This window comes from Triticum aestivum, chromosome 6B, assembly GCF_018294505.1.
Source record: "Triticum aestivum cultivar Chinese Spring chromosome 6B, IWGSC CS RefSeq v2.1, whole genome shotgun sequence".
Taxonomy (NCBI): Eukaryota; Viridiplantae; Streptophyta; class Magnoliopsida; order Poales; family Poaceae; genus Triticum; species Triticum aestivum.
In genome coordinates this window covers 369,476,313-369,495,414 of record NC_057810.1, presented here as the reverse complement: position 1 = coordinate 369,495,414, position 19,102 = coordinate 369,476,313, and positions in this window count along the sequence as shown.

Here is a 19,102-nt window from a genome sequence, read left to right as displayed (position 1 = left end):
GACGCTTGGTGCCTCATCTTGTATGGAAAAGAAAAGAGGGCAAGCGCTCGCTGCCTTATTTTGGGCTGCTGCAGCACCTGACGCCATGAATTGAGGACGCAACTGCTGATGGAATGAGAAATTTTTCCTAGCACTTGGCGTTGTAGATGTCTTCAGCTGCATCCTTGATTGTGTAATAAGTGATTTTGTGAGGTTCTATGCTCCCACTGTTCATCCCGCCACTCGAGTTAGGTGAACAATGGCTCTTTGCAATTATCCAGGATCGGTATCAGGATGTGATGGTAATCCGGTTATAAGATGCACGTCACGCTCACAGTTGCAAGGCATACTTCCGACCGATTGAAACGAACACTATCATCACACAAGATTCTCTTTTGAGGGGTATCGTCACACAAAGATTAGCGAGTAGGGCGGGCCCTTGGTGCAGAAGACATGCTATTTTGGGAAATTACAAGGGGCTACGCGAGAAGGCACCAAATTCCCAGTTGCCCACCGACGGTTCGCTCACTGCACCACCAAGCAGCAGATTTCGGCCGTCGGATGCCCCTAGCAGTGTGATCTTGTTGCCTGGCCTGGCTTCCCGGTCCCGTCAATTTTAATGGCCCTACATCATCAGCAGCCTTGAAAGAGATAAAGCTGGCATTTCCGCGCCCGGTCGCCAGAGGACCGTTGGTAAAGGTGTCATCATCTTCCTGTGTGGCAAGTTCCCATTAGCTGGGCCACGGTGTACTGCCACGCACCCAGGTGTCGGTAGAAGACAGTAGGAGGAGACATGTACATTGTCCTGTAGTCTCCTGCCCCACACCTACAGACGCACGTATGTGTAGCGGCCGAAATCACTGTTTGGACCATTTTATTGTACTCCTTCCGTTTAGTTTTAGTTTGCATATAAGATTTGGTCAAAGTCAACCTTTGTTAAATTTGACTAAGTTTATAAAAAAAAATATCAAGATTCACAATATGAAATCAATATTGTTAGGTGCATCATGAAATCAATTGTCATATCGTATAGCTTTAGTATTGTAGATGGTAATATTTTTCTCTACAAAGTTGATCAAAATTTACAAAGTTTGACTTTGACCAAATCTTATATGCACACTAAAAAGAAAAGGAGGGAGTACATAGTAGTTTAGCATGACCGGACTCCGACCACATTTATTTTCTACCGCCATTCTCCCCGATGGTAGGGTATAACAATCTATCGCCATGGTCCTATGCGATAGGGTGGTGATCAACGTAGACGACACCGTCTGACTATACTGATGTGTATAAGTGTGTACCGCTATATACTGCGGCGGTAGGTGGTTATACCCTACCACCACAACTAGTGAGGATATGGTGCTGGACAGGTATTTGGCCCGAGGGGCTGCAAGCGGGCCCCACCAATGGTGAATCTTGAAAAGAATTAAGTAAGGGGGGATTGGGCTGCCTGTGTTGTGTGAAATGGCTTTGGCTAGGCTGTCAAGTGGTTCAACTGGGCCTGTGACTAGTAGTAAAAATAAAACATGCAGTGCTGGAGAGGGGCTTGAGCCTGTTAAAGCCCCCCCCCCAGTAGATTCGCCACTAGGCCACACCCACCCATCGACCCCTTTCCTCCTCCTCTCCTCCACGAACAGAGACTGCGTCCGCCTCTCTCCTCCTCCCAAATGATGGGGAACGAAGCATGAAAATAAATAAAAAATCCTACGAACACCCAAAATATAATCTAGGAGATGCATAGCACCGAGAGGCAGTGTGTCTACATACCCTTGTAGACCGAAAGCGTTAGTGTCGTAATGCGGTTGAGGTAGTCATACTCTTCACGATCCAATCCTGATCTAGTGTCGAACGGACGACACCTCTGAGTTTAGCACACATACTGCTCGGCAGCGTCCTCTCCTTCTTGATCCATCAAGCAAAGGAAAGGAGGTAGATGACATCTGAACCAACACGACGGCGTGGTGGTTGTAACGACAGAGGAACACCGACAGGGCTTCACGAAGCACTGGTGGATCGAGGTGGAGACTTATCGAGAGAGAGGAGGCTTGGGTTTGGCGTCCAACCCTTGCGCCCCTCCCCATTATATATAGGGGCGTGGGAGGGCTGGGGCCGCAGCGTCCAAGGGAGGAAATTTGCCTCCCAAGGCAAGTGGACTCCCTTCCACTTAGGGTTTCTCCTTCACAGGTGCATGGGCCTTGTAGGGGCTGGTTCCTTGGCCCATTAAGGCCAGGGCAACCCCTACAACCCATGATACTATGTGGGACGTGATGGAACCCTTCGGAACCTTTCGGTGACTTCCCGAAAAACCAGATTTTTTCCCGGAACCCCGACAACAACATTCCATATATATAAATCTTTACCTCCGGGCCATTCCGGAGCTCCTCATGACGTCCCAAAACCCATCCAGGACTTCGAACAACCTTCAAACTTTCGACTATTAATATCTCAATATTACCCTAGCGCTATTGAACATTAAGTGTGCGACCCTACGAGTTCGAGAATCACGTAGACATGACCGAGACTCCTCTCCGGTCAATAACCAATAGCGGGACCTGGATGCCCATATTGGTTCCCACATATTTCACGAAGATCTTTATCGATTGAACTATGATGTCAAAGATTCAGTTAATCTCGTATAAAATTCCCTTTGTCCGGCGATATGTTACTTGTCTGAGATTCAATCATCGGTATCTCCATACCTAATCTAATCTCATTACTGGCAAGTCTCTTTGCTTGCTCTGTAATACAAGAACCCGTGAAAAAACTCATTAGTCACATGGTTGCAAGCTTCTTGTGATGTTGTATTATAGAGAGGTCCCAGAGATATCTCTTCGTCACATGGAGGGACAAACCCCAGTCTTGATCCATGCAACCCAACAAACACCTTTGAAAATACCTGTAGAGCACCTTTATGATCACCCAGTTATGAAGTGACATTTGATAACACACAAAGTATTCCTCCGGTATTTGGGAGTGGCATGATCTCATGGTCTAAGAAATTGATACTTGACATGAAGAAAGCTATACCAAATAAACTAAGTAATATGATCTTATGCTAAGCTCACGGTTGGGTCTTGTCTATCACATCATTCTCCTAGTGATGTTATCCCATTATCAAATGAAAACTCATGTCCATGGTTAGGAAACCTTAACCATCTTTGATCAACGAGTTAGTCTAGTCGAGGCTTACTAGGGACACCGTGTTGTTTATGTATTCACACATGTATCTAAGTTTCTGATCAATACAATTCTAGCATGAATAACAAACATTTATCATGAATCGGAAATATGATAATAACCAATTTATTATTTCTTCTAGGGCATATTTCCAATAGTCTCCCACTCGCACTAGAGTCAATAATTTAGTTCACATTGCTATGTGATTAATACCCAATGATTTATGGGTAGAGATGGCACCTGCTGGGTTTGGGCACGGGTGGAGCCACCCTATACCCTTACCCGTTGCCCCAAACCTTACCCATCACCCGTACCCATACCTGTCGACGGGTACAACTTTTCCCATACCCGTCACCTGTCAGGGTAAACGGGTACCCGCGGGTAAAATTACCCAGTTTTGCAACACATCAATTTGAGCATTACATATAGTCATAAACAACAACTTGTAGCAATGATTTATAAACATCAACATGCCGTGACAGCAACACATGAATACATCACATTATCTATGTACAACAAATATATTCAAAGTGTAAGGTATGTGCTCATAATCATAAAATCGTAAAAAAACTCACCTAGCCTAAATAGCATTTCTCTTGTTCTTGTTCTTGGCAGCAGCAATATATAGACCATTGCTAAGTAGGCTAAGGCGTCACTGCTTCATGGGCGTCTCAGACATAGTGCTGCAACGGTGTTGCGCCTTGGACCCTAGAGCACGAGATGCCAGACCTTGATGTCGGCCAGGGATTTGGCTCTTTCCTGGTGCGTGGAGGCGAAAGGCACCATCCGATGATAGGATTGGGCTGGGGCTCGGGGTAGGGGTGCCGTGCTCCTGATTGTGGTGGTCACCAAGTTATATAGCTCCACCTCACGGTTCCCGTCCATGCAGGAGCTATGATCATTTTCCCTTGGATACATGTTGTTGGCGTCCACCTTGGAGGACAAGAAAGTGGTGGTAGTGCAAGGTAGCAAGCGGCTAGAGGCACCAGCAGAGGTGGGTAGCGGCAAGAAGATGAGATTGATCTGTTGGGCGCTGGCTACTACGAGCATGTGAGGTAATTCTGGACCTCAATCACGCTGATATAGCCATATAAGGAACGACACAATTCTGGACATTAATCCCTTTTTTTGAGACAAGGACATTAATCACCTAAGTACTATCACGTATGGATGGGCTTGTGGGTCTTATGGCTTTGTTGTGGGCTAGCTGCCGGATTTATGTAAAAAACATTTAGTACGTGGATACATAATATTTTCCTAAAAAACATGAATACATAATATTTAAGGCCTATTTATCATATTATATGTGGGTGCATGGGTATATGGGTATGGGTTATAGTAAACCATACCCGTACCCACTATGCCCGATGGGTTTCAAAATTTTCCTATTTATGTACCAATGGGTAGTTTTTTATCCATACCTTTGACGTAATAGGGTTTTTATCCGCCAGGTGCACGGGTAATTGGTACCCATTGCCATCCCTAGTTCTGGGGTTTGATCATGTTTTGCCCGTGAGAGAGGTTTTAGTCAACAGGTCTACAACATTCAGATCCATGTGTAGTTTTTAAATCTCTATGTCATACTATAGATGCTACTAGCATGGTCCTCTTGGAGCCATTCCAAATGACTGCTCCACTATACATATCCTGTTTGTGACTCAGAGTCATCCGGACCAGTATCAAAGCTTGCATTGACATAACCGTTTACGACGAACTCTTTATCACCTCATAACCGAGAAACATTTCCTTAGTCCTCCTTGGGTACCTAAGGATAATTTTGACCGCTGTCCAGCGATCCACTCCTGGATCGCTATTGTACCCCCCTTGCTAGACTCATGGCAAGGCACACATCACGTATGGTACAGAACATGGCATATATTATAGAGCCTATGGCTGAGGCATAGGGGAGTGACTTTCATCCTTTCTCTTTCTTTGGTCATGGTCGAGCCTTGATTCTTACGCAACTTCACACCTTACAACTTAGGCAAGTACTCCTTCTTTGACTGATCCATTTGGAACTCCTTCAAAATCTTGTCTAGGTATGCTCTATGTGAAAGTCTGATCAGGCGTCTTGATCTATCTCTACACATCTTGATGCCCAATATGTAAGCAGCTTTACCCAGGCCTTCCTTTGAAAAACTTCTTTCAAAAAACCCTTTATGCTTTCCAAAAATTCTACATCATTTCCAATCAACAATATGTCATCCACATATACTATCAGAAATGCTATAGAGCTCCCACTCACTTTCTTGTAAATACAAGTTTCTTCATAAACTCCGTATATACCCAAAAGCTTTGGTCACCTCATCAAAGCGTATATTCCAACTCTAAGATGCTTGCACCAGTCCATAGATGGCTCGCTGGAGCTTGCATACCTTTTTAGCATCCTTAGGATCCACAAAACCTTTAGGCTTCATCATATACAACTCTTCCTTAAGGAAAGCGGTTTTCACATCCATCTGAGAGATTTCACAATCAAAAAAATGCAGAAATTGCTAACATAAATCTAACAAACTTAAGCATCGCTGCGGTTGAGAAAGTCTCATTGTAGTCAACTCCTTGAACTTGCCAAAAACCCTTTGCGGTGAGTGGAGCTCTATAGACAATGACATTACCATCAGCGCCTGTCTTCTTCTTAAAGATCCATTTGTTCTTGATGGCCTGTCGGTCAACGGGTAAGTCTACCAAACTCCACACTTGGTTGACATACATGTATCCTATCTCGGATTTCATGGCCTCTAGCGGTTTTTCGGAATCTGGTCCCATCATCGCTTCCTCATAGTTCGCGGGATCATCATTGTCTAACAAAATGACTTCCGTGAGAGGATTACCGTACCACTCATGGCAGTATGTGTCCTTGTCGACTTATAAGGTTCGGCAGTGACTTGATCTGAAGTTTCATGATCATCATCATTAGCTTCCTCTTCAAATGGTGTACGCATCACAGAACACCTTTCTGCGATGTGCTACTTTCTAATTCAAGTTAAGGTTCAATAACCTCATCAAGTTCTAACTTTCTCCCACTCACTTCTTTCGACAGAAAACTCCTTCCCTAGAAAGGATCCATTCTCGATAATAAATACTTGGCTTCGGATCTGTGATAGAAGTTAGTCTATGAAGACACACTTCTCCTCTTTGGTTTCGAGCTTATCAGGCATAAGTGTCGTTGATACGTCCCCAACGTATCTATAATTTTTGATTGTTCCATGCTATTACAGTATCAATCTTGGATGTTTTATATACATTTACAAGCAATTATATATCATTTTTTGGGACTAACCTATTAACTTAGTGCCCAGTGCCAATTGTTGTTTTTTTGCCTGTTTATGGTTTTTCAGAACATTAGTACCAAACAAAGTCCAAATGCCACCAAACTTTTTGGAGATTTTTTTGGACATAAGAGACTTTGGAAGCTTCTAGAGGGGACGAGAAGATGGAGCAGTAGCCCACGAGGCACTAGGGCGCGCCCTGGTGGCTTGTGGGGCCCACATGGCTTCGTTTGACCTAACTCCGCTTCTATAAATTCTCTAAAGTAGAGAAACCAATAGAGAGCCAGCCAAAATACTTTTTTCGCCGCCAGAAGTTCTAGAACCACGGGATCTCATCTGGAGGCCTTTTCCGGCAATCCACCGGAGGGGGATTCGATCACGGAGGGGCTCTACATCAACCTTGCTGTCCTTCCGATGATGCGTGAGTAGTTTACCACAGACCTACGGGTCCATAGTTAGTAGCTAGATGGCTCTCTCTCTCTTTTTGATCTTCAATACATTATTCTCCCCGATATTCGTGGAGTTCTATCTGATGTAATCACTTTTTGCGGTGTGTTTGTTGGGATATGCTGAATTGTGAGTTTATGTTCATATTTATCCATGAATATTATTTGAGTTTTCTCTGAACTCTTTTATAGATGTTTGTATAGCTTCGTATTTCTCTCCGATCTATTGATTTGGTTTGGCCAACTAGATTGATTTTTCTTGCAAAGGGAGAGGTGCTTTGTAATGGGTTCGATCTTGCAGTGCTCAATCCCAGTGACAGAAAGCGACATGATAAGTGTTTGTATCGTTGCCATTAAGGATAAAAAGATGGGGTTTATTCATGTGTGAGTTTATGATGTCTACTACACAACCTTCTTCTTGTAGACGTTGTTGGGCCTCCAGGTGCAGAGGTTTGTAGGACAGTAGCAAATTTCCCTCAAGTGGATGACCTAAGGTTTATCAATCCATGGGAGGCATAGGATGAAGATGGTCTCTCTCAAACAACCCTGCAACCAAATAACAAAGAGACTCTTGTGTCTCCAACACACCCAATACAATGGTAAATTGTATAGGTGCACTAGTTCGGCGAAGAGATGGTGATACAAGTGTAATATGGATGGAAGATATAGGTTTTTGTAATCTGAAAATATAAAAACAACAAGGTAACTAATGATAAAAGTGAGTGTAAATGGTATTGCAATGCTAGGAAACAAGGCCTAAGGTTCATACTTTCACTAGTGCATGTTCTCTCAACAATAATAACATAACTGGATCATATAACTATCCCTCAACATGCAACAAAGAGTCACTCCAAAGTCACTAATAGCGGAGAACAAACGAAGAGATTATTGTAGGGTACGAAACCACCTCAAAGTTATCATTTCTGATCGATCTATCCAAGAGTCCGTAGTAAAATAACACAGAGCTATTCTTTCTGTTCGATCTATCATAGAGTTCGTACTAGAATAACACCTTAAGACACAAATCAACCAAAACCCTAATGTCACATAGATACTCCAATGTCACCTCAAGTATCCATGGGCATGATTATACAATATGCATCACACAATCTCAGATTCATCTATTCAACCAACACAAAGTACTTCAAAGAGTGCCCCAAAGTTTCTACCGGAGAGTCAATACGAAAATGTGTGCCAACCCCTATGCATAAGTTCACAAGGTCACTGAACCCACAATTGATCACCAAAACATACATCAAGTAGATCACGTGAATATCCCAGTGTCACCACAGATAAGCACATGTAAGACATACATCAAGTGTTCTTAAATCCTTAAAGACTCAATCCGTAAGATAACTTCAAAGGGAAGATAACTTCAAAGGGAAAACTCAATCCATTACAAGAGAGTAGAGGGGGAGAAACATCATAAGATCCAACTATAATAGCAAAGCTCGCGATACATCAAGATCGTGCCAAATCAAGAACATGAGAGAAAGAGATCAAACACATAGCTACTGGTACATACCCTCAGCCCCGAGGGTGAACTACTCCCTCCTCGTCATGGAGAGCGTCGTGATGATGATGATGGCCACCGGTGAGGAATCCCCCCTCCGGCAGGGTGCCGGAACAGGGTCCCGATTGGTTTTTGGTGGCTACAGAGGCTTGCGGCAGTGGAACTCCCGATCTATGCTTCTCCTGGATGTTTTCGGGGTATATGGGTATATATAGGAGGAAGAAGTAGGTTGGTGGAGCTGCGAGGGGCCCATGAGGGTGGGGGCACACCCAGGGGGGCAGGTGCACCTGCCTGCCTCTTGGCCTCCTCGCTTCTTTCTTGATGTCCACTCCAAGTCCTCTGGATCACGTTTGTTCGAAAAATAACACTCCCGAAGGTTTCATTCCGTTTGGACTCTGTTTGATATTCCTTTCTGCAAAACATTGAAATAGGCAAGAAAACAGCAATTTGGACTGGCCTCCGGTTAATAGGTTAGTCCCAAAAATAATATAAAGTGCATAGTAAAGCCCATTAAACATCCAAGACAGGTAATATAATAGCATGGAACAATAAAAAATTATAGATACGTTGGAGACGTATTAGTTTACTTTGTCTACATCATGTCATCTTGCTTAAGGCTTTACTCCGTTCTTTATGAACTTAACACTCTAGATGTGTGCTGGATAACAGTCGACGTGTGGCTGGCGAGGAGGCGGCGCTGCAAGCAAGGAGTGAAGGTTTCAACTTGGAAAGGAAGGCGGAAACAGGGGAATGTGGATTTTGGTAAGGGGGAGGGGGCGGGGAGGTAGATATTTTTGCGGAAGCCGAAAATTTGGAATCGCTTCAGCGAAAAACTGGCACGCAAAGTGTCATCAAACACTGCACCTTATTCAAAACTGTGTACGATATGTGAACATCACAAACGGTTCAGATAGGTTAACCCGTGTGCGATGAGTTTGAATGTCAAAAATTAGGGTTCCAGTTTCCCTGGTTATAGTGCTGTAGCGACCAGACCTCAAACAGTATAGTCTCTGTGCATCAGTGTCATCCCTAGATCGGCAATGCTGACACGCACAGTACTTGAGGATTTATAACAGAGTTTCAATCACACACTTAATACATTGAATGTCTCAAAAGAGAACTTATTACAATAATATGGCTTAAGGCCATCTAAAACAATAACAACGGAAGGCTTGGAAGATAAAGTGAGTCCATCAACTCCAACGGCATAGCTGAGTGAACGACAACGACCTCTGGCACCTTACTCGTCGTCTGAAAAATCCGCAACATGAAATGTTGCAGCCCGAAACAGTTCAACATATGGAATATGCTGGCAATGTAACACGTAGAGTAATGAACAGAATAAATGCTATCACTACATGCATATATGGCTGGTGGAAAGCTCTATGGTTACAGTTTTGCATAAAGCCAATTTTCCCCTACAACAAAGGAATAAATTTTATTTAACTATCATGGTGGTTGATAAACATTGAGAAGGTTCCTCCAACTCAATCCCAATTAAGCATCATCATTAAACCCAACAAAATTAATTTAGAGTGATGAGATCAACATGATAATCCAAGAACCAGATACTCAAGATGTCCATAACCGGGGACATGGCTAACCATGATTAGTTTATACACTCTGCAGAGGTTTGCACACTTTCCCACACAAGACTCGAACACATCCATGATCAGAGGATCGAGACATAGTCTTTCTGAAGCATTAACTCTCTACTCTGGGTAGACAGTACCACCTACAACGCACTACATCTGCTAGTCTACCTCTTCAAGAGCTTCACACAACTTACTCAACTATGCCAGAGCCCATATTGGCTTGTGGCTGAACACAGAAGTTTCTAGCATGAATAATCTTATGATCCCTTTGAGCCTGGGTGAGATCACACGGGTACTCCGAGATATCCTAGGACAACACTGGATTCTCCAGGTGCCCTGGCAACCACAGGGTACTCCAGGGTGCCTCAACCAATCCACCCAGATGTGTATTTAAGTAGCCACCTTAATTTAACCTTTAATTAACAATACTCACATCTGTCATGGAATACACTCACCCAATCCACGTCTACGAGCATAGCATAGCAATCCTGAGCATCACGTAGAAGTGACTCCCAAAGGTTTGATAATAAAAGGACAATAGGTTCTACCTCATCATCTACTTCCCAAAATCCACATGTTATTCAGATCCTAACCATGCAAGGTTTGAGGGTTGAAATAATGCATAAAAACCGGGTAGTAAAGAGGTATGATCAAAGTGTTACTTGCCTTGTTGATGATCCGCAAAACCTAGGGACTCGTAGTAGCACGCTTTGCACTCCGGGTACTCTATCGCAAACAAACAATAACATACATGAGCGCTCAACTAGAAGCACTTGTAAAACTCAAATAAGAGATCTAACCATAAAGTTCAACTGAAGAACTCCGGTTTTCAAAAAGAATCAAATCAAATGGAGCAACGGAACTCAAACTACGAAAGAAACAAGATTCATTTACTAATCTAGACTAAAGTCAAATTTTATAGTACCAAAATATTGTTCAAGTTGGTTAAACAGAAAGAGGGCTTCAAGACGAATATCTAGGTGCTTGAATCACCTGATTCGGATAAACGAGCGAAAAGATAAACTAAAACGAAGATCAAGGCAGAAATTGCGATCGAAAATAATCGCGGAAAAACCTTGGAAAATAAAACGCGACGAACAAGCTAATGAATGAACGTTCGCTGTCTGCGGCTAACGGACGAACAATGTTCGTTAAAATGAACGTACGGACGAATGTCCGCTATTTAACTAAACCGAAAAAACCGAACCGAATCTAAAAAATGGATCTAGGGTTTCAAAAAAAAACCGATCGGTTTTCCTGAGAAAACCGGCGGCGGCGGCGGCTATACCTCCGGCGAGGTAGAGATCGGCGGCGGTGCGGCGGGACGGTCAGCTCTAGCGGTGGGCTGCGGCGGCGGGGCCCCGGCGGCGGTGGGCGGCGACGGTGGGACGGGGCGGCGGCGGCGGCGTCGCGGGCAGAGGCGCGCGCGCGACGGTGGCGGAAGGCGGCGAGTGGCGGCGGCTAGGGTTTCGGTAGGGCGGGGCTGGCGGGGTCGAGCCCCCGGCTTATAAGGCCGGCCGGGCGCGGAGTCCAGGTCGGACACGCCCCAGTAAGTCGGTTAGCTTTTTTAAAAAATAAATCCTGATGTAGAAAAACTAACGAAAGAAATACTAAACAGAGTCCAAAAATCCTCAAGTAAATTTTCACGATCCTCTAATAATATTGCGGACAAAGTGAACATTTATTTGGGCCTCTAATGCAATTTTGAAAAACACATTTTTTTTCCTAATTAAAAAAATAGCAATAAAACTCTGAATAAAATTCTTATTTGATTTTAATATTTTTCCTCCAATATTTCTTTATTTTGGAGAAGTCATTTTATCCCCTCTCTTTAACTTTCAAATTAGAAATATTCGAAGAGAAAAATAATTAAAACCAAATGATCCCCTTTTCAAAATTTGAGAAAACTCAAATATGAAAATAACGAAATCGCCAACTCTCTCCGTGGGTCCTTGAGTTGATTAGAATTTCTAGGATCAACCAAAATGCAATAAAATATGGTATGCAATGATGACCTAATGTATAGCATTCCAAATTGGAAATTTGGGATGTTACAAACCTACCCCCCTTAAGATGAATCTCGCCATCGAGATTCGGGTTGGCTAGAAAATAGGTGCGGGTGGTACTTCAGTAGGTCTTCCTCTTGTTCCCAGGTGGCTTCATCCTTGGTATGGTGGCTCCACTGAACTTTGCAGAACTTGATAACCTTGTTACGTGTGACTCGGCTGGCAAACTCGAGAATCTTAATTGGTTTCTCCTCATAGGTTAAATCACTATCCAACTGAATCGCTTCCATTGGCCCTGTATCTCTCAGAGGAATATCAGCCATCTCTGTGTGGCACTTCTTCAACTGGGAAACATGGAACACATCATGAACTCCTGACAATCCTTCTAGCAATTCCATCTTGTAAGTAACTTCTCCCATATGTTCCAAAACTTTGTATGGTCCCACAAAACATGGTGCTAACTTTCCCTTAACTCCAAAATGCCTAACTCCTCAAAGTGGGGACACACGAAGAAACACTCTGTCTCCGACTTCGTAAACTGTCTCCTTGCATTTTGAATCCGCATAACTCTTCTGCCTGGACAGGGCTACCTTGAGTCTGTCGCGAATCAACTTAACCTTCTCTTCAGATTCCTTAATCAAATCTGGTCCAAACAACTAACGGTCTCCAACTTCATCCCACAGCAACGGTGTCCTGCACCTCCTTCCGTACAGAGCTTCGAAAGGGGCCATCTTCAAACTGGCTTGATAGCTGTCGTTGTAAGAGAACTCTGCATACGGCAAGTTGTCGTCCCAACTAGATCCATAATCTAGCGCATGAGCTCTCAACATGTCCTCCAGAATCTGATTGACTCTCTCGGTCTGTCCATCTGTCTATGGATAAAAGGCTGTACTGAACTCTAGCCTGATACCCAAAGTCTCGTGCAACTGATTCTAGAACTTTGAGGTAAATTGGGTTCCTCTATATGATACTATGGTCCTTGGAACTCCATGCAGACATACGATCCTGGTCATGTATATCTTTGCCAACTTAGCACTGGTGTAAGTGGTCTTCACTGGGATGAAATGAGCTACCTTCGTCAACCGATCGACTACAACCCATATCGAGTCATAGCCTGAACGAGTTCTGGGCAATCATATGATAAAATCCATGCCTAGCTTGTCCCACTTCCATTCGGGTATCGACATGGCTGTAGCAAACCTGCTGGCTTCTGATGCTCTGCCTTTACTCTCTGACATACATCACATACTGCTACATACTCAGCAATATCTTTCTTCATTCTGGTCCACCAGAAACTGTCCTTCAAATCCAGATACATTTTGGTATTTCCCGGGTGAATAGAATATGGCAAATCGTGGGCCTCCTGTAGAGTCAACTTCCTAATCTCGGGGTCATTAGGCACATATACGCGATCCTCAAACCATAAGGTATCGTGCTCATCCTCACGAAATCCTTTAGATTTTCCTTTTCTCATCCTTCCCTTTATCTCGACAATCTCTTTATCAGTCTTCTAAGATTCTCTGATCTTATCCATCAAGGTAAACTAAATTTCCAACGCTGCTACATAACCTCTCGGAACTATTTCCAAACATAGCTCGCGAAGATCCTCGGCTAACTCCTTGGGTAATCCTTCGGTCATGAGCGTATTGACATGACTCTTGCGACTCAACGCATCGGCTACTACATTAGCCTTTCCGGGATGATAGTGTAACTTCATATCATAATCCTTGATGAGCTCCAACCATCTCCTCTGCCTGAGATTTAACTCCTTCTGCGTGAAGATATACTTCAAACTCTTGTGGTCTGTGTACACCTCACAGTGTTTTCTGATGAGAAAATGTCTCTAGGTCTTCAATGCATGCACTACGACTGCTAACTCCAAATCGTGTGTGGCATAATTTAGATCATGAGGTTTAAGTTGTCGGGAGGCATATGAAACAACTCTTCCCTCCTGCATAAGCACTGCTCCAAGTCCTCGACAAGAAGCGTCGCAATACACTTAATCATTGCGTTTGATATGGAAGAACCAGCACTGGGGCTGTAACCAAGTGTTTCTTCAACTCCTGAAAACTGGCTTCACACTCCTCAGTCCATTTAAACTTGGTGTCCTTCTTCAACAACTCCGTCATGGGTTTTGCAATCTTAGAGAAATTCTCAATGAACCTCCTATAATATCCCGCGAGTCCAAGAAAACTCTGGATCTCTCCAACCGACGTGCGTGATTCCCATTTAGTCACAGTGACAACCTTGGTGGGGTCTACTGCTATTCCTTCTCCGGATATAACATGTCCGAGGAATCCAACTTCCTTCAACCAAAACTCACACTTGTTGAACTTGGCACATAACTGATGTTCCCTGAGCTTCTCAAGAACCAAACGCAAATGCTCCTTATGCTCCTCTTCATTCTTCAAGTAAACCAATATATCATCAATGAACACATGAAGGACTTATCCAAAAACTCCATAAACACCTTGTTCATCATGTTCATGAAATATGCAGGCGCGTTAGTCAGAACAAATGACATAACGGTATACTCATATAGCCCGTACCTTGTGGTAAAAGCTGTCTTAGGTATATCCTGTTCTCTAATCTTCAGCTGGTGGTATCTTGATCGCAGATCGATCTTGGAAAATACTTTAGCTCCTTGCAACTGGTCAAACAAATCATTGATCGTCGGTAGTGGGTATTTGTTCTTGATCATCACTTCATTCAGCGCACGATAATCAACAACCATCCTTAATGATCCATCCTTCTTCACTAGAAGTACTGGTGATCCCCAAGGTGACGAACTTGGGCGAATATAGCCTTTATCCAGTAACTCCTTAATCTGCTTCTTAATTTCCTCCAAATCCTTTGCGGGCATCCGATAGGGTCTCTTAGAGATTGGCCATGTGCCCGGCAAAAGCTCAATCAAAAACTCAATGTCTCTATCTGGTGGCATGCCTGGCAACTCCACTGGAAATACGTTAGGGAAATCCTTCACCACTGGCACTTCCTCCTGTACAACTCCTGATAAGGAATTCACTTGAGTCCTCTTTGGCACATTCCGGGATACATACTTAATCCTCCTTACTTCTGGGGTGGTGAGCATAATCGACTTACTAGCGCAGTCAATGTTCCCTCCATACTTTGATAACCAATCCATGCCTAATATTACATCCAGTCCTTGTGACTCCAATACTATTAGGTCTGAAGGAAACACGTAGTTACCAATTCTTAATGGTAACCGATCACACCATAGGCTAGCCATATACTCTGCTCCTGGCGAGGTTACTAACATGGGTGACCTAAGGGCTTGGGTTGGCAGGTTATACTACTCCACAAATCCCCTTGATATGTATGAATGCGATGCACCAGTATCAAAAAGAACGATTGCAGTAAATGACTTAACCAAAAACTTACCTATAACTGCATCGGGTTGCGCTTCAACCTCCTCCATGCTAACGTGGTTCAATTTTCCCCTGTTGAAAGGGTTGGGATTCTTCCCAGAGCTTCCATTGCCATTTCCATTCTTTGCTTCAGAACACTCCACGGTGTAATGTCCACTGTTCCCGCACTTGAAACAAGTAATGCGACTTAGATCCTTCTTGGCGGGCGTTGCTGGGTTGGAACGGTTCTGGCCGTTGCTTCCTCCATTCCCATTCCCATTCTTGGAGCCACTATGGTTATGCGAACTTCCTCCATTGGTATTATGGCCTCCATGGTTATGGTCAATGTGTCCTCTCGAGTTTGGGGTAAAACGGGGCCTCTGCTGAGTTCCTAAATTGTACTTCCCTTGTCCATACTTCCTCTTGCGGTTGTCTACCTGCTGCTGCTTCCCTTCAATCATAAGAGCTCTATCTACCAACTCCTGGTAGTTGTTGAAGGTTGCCACCATCAACTGCATGCTCAGCTCATCATTCAGTCCTTCCAGAAACTTCTCCTGCTTAGCGGCATCTGTAGCGACGTCATCCGGGGCATAACATGCTAACTTACTAAAATCATCCACATACTGACCCACTGTGCGTCCTCCTTGGTGCAGGTTGCGGAACTCACGCTTCTTCATGGCCATAGCTCCTGCTGAAACATGGGCAGTGCGGAAAGCCTGCTGAAACTGATCCCATGTAAAAGTGTCAATGGGGTAAGTGGATGTGATATTCTCACACCATGATGCTGCGGGTCCATCAAGCTGATGTGCAGCAAAACGCACTCTCTCCACATCTGTGCATCCTGCAGTGGTCAGCTCTCTTCCAATCTTGCGTAGCCAATCATCTGCAACTATCAGCTCGGTGCTACTAGAGAACACCGACGGATTCGGCCTTAGAAAATGGGCTAAGTGGTCAACAGGTGGTGGTGGTGGTGGGTTGTTGTTGTTGTTGTTGTTGTTGTTGTTGTTGTCGTCGTCGTCGTCATCGTCGTCGTCGTCGTCGTCGTCGTCGTCGTTGTTGTTGTTGTTGTTGTTGTTGTTGTTGTTGTTGTTGTTGTTGTTGTTCCCCTGTTCTGATTCTGAACTAGTAGCTGCATCAGGGTATTCTGCTGCTGGATCAACTGAGTGAGCTCTGGTGGGAAAGCAAATCCATTGTCACATCTCGGAGGCATCTGATGGGTTTAGAAAAGATGAGAAAACAGAATAGAATAAGGTCTAGGGGAAAACACTATCCATATGCACATGAGACAAACACAATCATATCACTTCAATCAATTCAAACAAGGGCATACAATCGGTCTAACTATCGTTAGAAAAGTGCTCGGACTATACTATATACATGGGGGAATACTACTACTGATGTGGGGGTCATCTAAAAGTTTTAATCAGTGGAAGACTCCATGATATCTGCTCCAGCCTCATCAACATAGTCATCATCGCTGTCGTCGGGGTCCGAGTCGGTGTCGTCGATGATGATGTAGTCCTCCGAACGAATGTCCTTGGAATCATCATCATCTCCTCCTGGCGCGGGGTCTCCCATGAATACTCCTAGCTTCCTTGTCAAATCGTCATTCTTCTCCACGAGTATTGTCATTTACTCCTCATATCCATCGCGTGTAGACTTGAGTTCTTCCTCCAGCTCCGTGATCCTGATCATTGCCTTCTTAAGGTCTATCATGCCTGCGCACATCTGGTTCTCCTGGCAATGAATGTGCTGGTTTAACTCCTAGATGAAAGCTGCAATGGACCTATCCCTCCTGGTGTAGCTCATCTCCCATTGCTCATCTCGGCGCCCACAAATTTGGTAGATAGTATCCTTGAGATCCTTGTTGTAAACTTCTCCAATGCGTCCCATGGTGATGTGGGCCGCCATGCTCTTTCCTAAACTCCAGGTTGGTGCATCAAAGGAAAACTTTATGGGCTGAATGACTGGCATGAACGTCCTTCCTGGAACTTGAACTCGAATCATCCAGCGCTCCTCTTCTGGTAGAGTGGCGATGTAGGTCCCGCTGAAGCTTGGTATTCCAATGTTCAGGTACCTAGTAACTTCCTTCAAGTGTCGTCCAAAAGGAGTGTCTTCATCCGATTGTGTAAACTTGTTCCTTGAGTCCGCCATCCTATAGAGTAGAAAAGGAGAGGAGTCATAAATGAGAAGAGAGTAGTGACCTATGGTTTTAGCTTAGTGGTCGTGTCCTACAATCAGTGTGTGCTCTAATACGATCTTGTAGCGACCAGACCTCTGAGAGTCTAGTCTGTGTGCATCAGTGTCATCCCTGGATCGGTAGTGCTGACATGCATAGTACTTGAGGATTTATAACAGAGTTTCAATCACAGACTTAATACATTGAATGTCTCAAAAGAGAACTTATTACAATAATATGGCTTAAGGCCATCTAAAACAATAACAGCGGAAGGCTTGGATGTTAAAGTGAGTCCATCAACTCCAACGGCATAGCTGAGTGAACGACAACGACCTGTGGCACCTTACTCGTCGTTTGAAAAGTCTGCAACATGAAATGTTGCAGCCCGAAACGGGTCAGCACATGGAATATGCTGGCAATGTAACACATAGAGTAATGAACAGAATAATTGCTATCACTATATGCATATATGGCTGGTGGAAAGCTCTATGGTTAAAGTTTTGCATAAAGCCAAATTTTCCCTATAACAAATGAATAAATTTTATTTAACTATCATGGTGGTTGATAAACATTGAGAAGGTTCCTCCAACTCAATCCCAATTAAGCATCATCATTAAACCCAACAAAATTAATTTAGTGTGATGAGATCAACATGATAATCCAAGAACCAGATACTCAAGATGTCCATAAGTGGGGACACGGCTAACCATGATTACTTTATACACTCTGCAGAGGTTTGCGCACTTTTCCCCACAAGACTCGAACACATCCATGATCGGAGGATCGAGACATAGTCTTTCTGAAGCATTAACTTTCTACTCTGGGTAGACAATACCACCTACAACCCACTACATCTGCTAGTCTACCTCTTCAAGAGCTTCACGCAACTTACTCAACTATGCTAGAGCCCATATTGGCTTGTGGATGCACATGGAAGTTTCCAGCATGAATATTCTTATGATCCCTTTGATCCTGGGTGGCAAACCATAGGATGATCACACGGGTACTCCGGGATATCCTAGGACAACACTGGATTCTCCAGGCGGTATGACAACCACTGGGTACTCCAGGGTGTCTCAACCAATCCACCCATATGTGTATTTAAGTAGCCACCTTAAGTTAACCATTAATTAACAATACTCACATCTGTCATGGAATACACTCACCCAATCCACGTCTACGAGCATAGCATAGCAATCCTAAGCATAACATAGAAGTGACTCCCAAAGGTTTGATAATAAAAGGGCAATAGGTTTTACCTCATCATCTACTTCCCAAAACCCACATGTTATTCAGATCCTAACCATGCAAGGTTTGAGGGTTGAACTAATGCATAAAAACTGGGTAGTAAAGAGGTATGATCAAAGTGTTACTTGCCTTGCCGATGATCCGCAAAACCTAGGGACTCGTAGTAGCACGCTTCGCACTCCGAGTACTCTATCGCAAACAAAAAATAACATACATAAGCACTCAACTAGAAGCACGGGTAAAACTCAAATAAGAGATCTAACCAGAAAGTTCAACTAAAGGACTCTGGTTTGCAAAAAGAATCAAATCAAATGGAGCAACG